A 5,063-nucleotide genomic window follows, 5' to 3' on the forward strand; every position below is an offset into this window, starting at 1 on the left:
CTACCAAAAGCAATCTACTGTCTAATCAAAAGCAAAAGATTCAATGCAAATTCAATTCAAAATTCCAACACAATTCTTTACAGACTTTGAAAGAAAACAACTCAACTTCACATAAAAAAAAACCAAAAAAACAAAAACAAAAAGCCCAGGATAGTTAAAACAATCCTGTATAATATAAAAACTTCTAGAGGTATCACCATCCCTGGTTTCAAGCTATATTAGAGCACCAGTAATAAATACCTCAAGGGTACTGACATAAAAACAGACAGATTGATCAGTGGAATTGAGTCAAAGACTCAAGCTAAATCCACATACCTGTAGATGTATGATTTTTTATGACAAAGCTAGAAATAGATAATGGAAAAAAGAAAGCATCTGGAACTAATGGTGTTGGTCTAGCTGGATGTCTGCACGTAAAAGAATGAAAACAGATCCATATTTATCACTCTGCACAAAACGCAAGTCTACTGGGATCAAAGACCTCAACATAAAAAATAGACTGAACCTGGTAGAAGAGAAAGTGGGGGAAAGTCTTGGGATTTAGTTGAAATTGGCTGTAAGTTCAACTTAGATCCTCCCCAGAGGCCCAGCACTTTCATGTCTTCATCTGAGAGGAAGCCAAGTCAAACACAGAAACCGTTTTTACTGAATGATCTTCAGCTTTCAGCACTGAACCACATGTGTACTTAATAACTGAAATAGAACACTCTGTCTAAAAATAAATGTTTGGGGAAAGCATTCTAATCAATTCCCAAAGTACACATTCCTTTTATTTAAATAAAAAAAAACAAACACATGGGGTTGGGGATTTAGCTCAGTGGTAGAGCGCTTGCCTAGCAAGCGCAAGGCCCTGGGTTCGGTCCCCAGCTCCGGAAAAAAAAAAAAAGAAGAAGAAAAAAAAGAAAAAAAACATATTAATAACTCACACATATACGTATATACCTGCCAAACGCTACTCTGTCTCCTCTCCCCCAGTCACTCCCCCCATTCCCTTTCCCCTTCTCCTATGAGTGGGGCCACTTTGTGTCTGCGTTTCCACCTTGCTGGAGCTGTCCTTTCAGGAAAGGCAAAAAACGCAGTCTAAGACAGGGATTTTACCCCGTGTTTCTCCAGATGAGAAACAGTGGCTTGCTGGGACTGAGGCTGAGGTCCTCAAACTCCTGTGCACTAAACTGCACTGGGAGCCAAGGAGTTGGGAACTGGAGCCTGCCGGCCAGTGATGAGCCTAGGAGAGGGCTGAATTTGGCTTAGCTCTGAGTGTCAGGAGTTTGGAGGGGCTTCAATCAGAGACTTAGGCACAGCTCTGTATAACGTAGACCTCCCTCTGCCATGGTCCTTGATGAAGGAGACAGTCTTTGCTTACCCAAACTGTTTTATCCATGGCGAATGAAGATGCATACATCATACTCAGGGTGAAATCAGGGAGTAAATACCTTCTGCAGGAAGGGATGCCCAGCAAGGGAGCTCATTGGCTAAACACTTGGCCCTATCTAGATAGCTCATTAGCATGGAGAGCTCTAGGTTCTATGCTATGTGACTGGTTGTCATGGTCCTCTTAGTAGGGTGTTGTGGTCATGTGCTCCAGGGCAGGAACCTGGACAGGATCTAGTTCGAACTCCTGCTGTTTTCAATTATGAGATTTACCAGGGTTCTGAACTTATTACTACCTTACCAGTTCTTCTGTGTGATGGCACCATCCACTGCCCCACAGGCTGCCCCTGGATAGCCCACAACCTTGTAGAATCAAGTCTCTGCAGGATTAGATGTGTCCTGTCCCACTGAGGCCATACAAGGTAGCCCTGTTGGGGAACGGATTCCACAGTCAGGATTTCGGGTTAGCCCCCATTTCAGTTGTTGGGGGACTAAATGGGGACTGAGCTGCATGTCTGCTACATATGTGTGGGGGTTAGGGGGGCGGTCCAGCCCGTGTATAGTCTTTGATTGGTGGTTCCATCTCTGAGTACACATTTTTTTTTTTTTCCGGAGCTGGGGACCGAACCCAGGGCCTTGCGCTTGCTAGGCAAGTGCTCTACCACTGAGCTAAATCCCCAACCCTTTTTCTTTTTTCTTTTTTTTTTTTTCGGAGTGAGTACACATTTCTTAATACCAACATTTTTTATTCCAGTGAGTAGAATAAAGTACCTTGATTTATTTTATTAAGAACATTCCTAAAATTCAGCTTATAAATAAGTATTGTGATGATGATGATGGTGGTGATGATGATGATGCAGGTTTTGTTTTGAAATAAGGTCACATATAATCCAGGCTGGCCTTGAATTATGTAACTACAAAGGCCTCTTGTGGTGGTTTGAATGGGAATGGTCCCCATGGACCATTCATATGTTTGAATGTTTGGTCATTAGGGACTATTTGACAAGTATTGTGAGGTGTGGCCTTGTTGGAGTAGGTGTGGCCTTGTTGGAGTAGGTGTGGCCTTGTTGGAGTAGGTGTGACCTTGTTGGAGTAGGTGTGGCCTTGCTGGAGTAGGTGTGGCCTTGTTGGAGTAGGTGTGACCTTGGAGTAGGTGTGGCCTTGTTGGAGTAGGTGTGGCCTTGTTGGAGTAGGTGTGACTTTGCTAGAGTAGGTGTAGCCTTGTTGAAGGAAATGTGTCACTGGGAGTGGGGCTTTGAGATTTCAACTGCTAAGGCCAGGCCAGGTGTCTCTTCCTTCTGCCTTCTGATCCAGATGTAGAAATCTCAGCTACGATGTCTGCCAGTGAGACTCTATGCTCCCTCCTATGATGATAATAGCTAAACCTCTGAAATTGTACACCAGCACCAATTAAACGTTTTCCTTTATTAGAGTTATTGTGGTCATGGTTTCTCTTCACAGCAATAGAATATTAAGACAACCCTGAAGTTCTAACCCTCCTGACTCCACAGCCGAAGTTTGGTATTACAAGTGTTGGCTACTACCCTTAACTCGGGATCACAGTTCACATGCGTGTGAGTGCACATCTGTACACGGGGGTCAGAGGATAACTTGTGGGCGTCAGTTTTCTCTGTCACCATGTGAGTCCCAAGGACCAGATTCAGGTGTCAGGAATGGCAGCAAGTGCTGCTGTGCTAGCTCACTGGCCCAGAATCAAAGAGTCAAACGGAGTCATGAAATTCATACTTTTTCACCCTAATTGTGCAGAAGAAAATTTTCTCTCCTTTTCTTTCTTTATTTCCTTCCATTCTTGTTGTTGCTTTCGTTTTAAAATAGCAGAACTGGAGAGATGGCTCAGCAGTTAAGAACACTAGCTGACTGCTCTTCCAGAGGACCCAGACATCCCAGCACCCACATGGCAGCTCACGGCTGTCTATAACTCTAGTTCCAGGGGATCTGTCACCCTCACACAGACAAACATGCAGAAAAACCACCAAAGCAAATAAAATAAAAATAAATAAACCATTTTTTAAAATAGTTCTCACTGTGTATCTCTGGCTGCGGCTCCCTAGAGCTCACTCTGGCCCTGAGCTTGGGCTAACAGAATTGCCATCCTTGGCTCTCTTCTAGTGATCCAAATTTCAGTTTTGTCCTTGTAAATGACACTAAGAACAAATGAAATGTTTTCCCAAACTGTTAGTATGTCTACAGTAAGCCTATGAACCTAAAAGTGAGAAGGGCTCTAAATTAGACACAAGCTGCAACACGAACCACATGCTTTCCACCTACATCACTCAGCAAACACCCCCTGTGGATGTCCTTGCTTAGCGTCTGGTCTTTGAGAAAAAGCCAGCTTCACATAGTTCTCTTTTAATTATATAAACAATAGCTGGAGGAAAGATTCTCGAAGCTGAAGTTTTAAATTAAAGTTAGTATACTGACCATTTTTCTGTTGCTATGATAAGCACCATGGCCAAGGCAACTCACAGAAGGAAGGGTTGATCTGAGGCTTACAGTTCCAGAGGTAAGGGAGTCCGTAACCATCATGGCAGCGAGCATGGTAACAGGCAGGCCGGCCTGGCACAGGGGCAGCTGCTGAAAGCTCACACCCAAATCCACAGGCAGAATGCAGAGATCATACTTGGAATGACATAAGTCTTGAAACCTCAAATCCCACCACCAGTGACACACATCCAACAAGAGCATACCTCCCACTTGTTCCACCAATTGAAGGTCAAGTAGTCAAACATACAGGCCTATGGGGACCATTCTCATTCAAACTCACTGGTTATTTTTATTAATTTATATGTAGGCTATTTTGCCTGCATGTATGTCTGTATATCACATGAGTGCCTGCAAAAGCCAGAAGATGGGGTCAGATCCCCTGCAACTGGAGTTATAGACAGCTGTGGCCCATCATGGGGGTGCTAGGAATGAGCTCCAAGTCCTTTGCTGGAGCGACCAGAGCTCTTAACTGTTGAGCTATTTCTCCTGTCCTGGACCATAAAATATTCAAAAACCACATACAGAACCAAGTCCCATACACAAAACATTTCCTGAACTTCTTCTGTGTGTGGATTAAAACCCACCGTATATTTAATAACCCATTTACTTGAGAATCCCATTTTTATAGGATAAAGTGTGTTTTACTTAGAGGAAAAAGTAGCTCACGTCTGCTAAGGCACTGTTAGCATTTGATAGCTGCTGGGAAAGAGGCGATTTCCTTTAATGCTGTGACCGCTGGTGTATCAACCACACTCCAGGGTAGGCCCTATACTCAAGAGAAGTCGGTCAATACAAGGGCTCCCAACACAAGGGCTCGAGAGAGGGAAGGAGGGAAAGAGGGAGGAGGAAGGGAGGGCGGGAGGGTGACAAACCCTACTACCCTAGGTTTAAAATATATTTTGTACTCCCAAGTATCAATGATTAAAAACTACAGCTGTTTTTTATCTGTCAAGGGCATTGTATCTTTAACTAAAATAAAGGAATACCATAGACAGCAGAGAGTCCAGTTAAATAAGTAACAGCGTATGTTTCTGTTTACACATGTGAGGAATGCCTGATATGTGAAATGAAGTGAACACACACGTTTCTACAGTAAAAGCCGAGAGACACAAACTCCTTAAGCACACTTGACAAAACCTCACCAGAAAACTGCTCCGAGTGTCTCTTAGGTGACCCAGAAACTTTTC

The sequence above is a fragment of the Rattus rattus genome, chromosome 1 (genome assembly GCF_011064425.1).
Source record: "Rattus rattus isolate New Zealand chromosome 1, Rrattus_CSIRO_v1, whole genome shotgun sequence".
In the NCBI taxonomy this organism is placed as follows: Eukaryota; Metazoa; Chordata; class Mammalia; order Rodentia; family Muridae; genus Rattus; species Rattus rattus.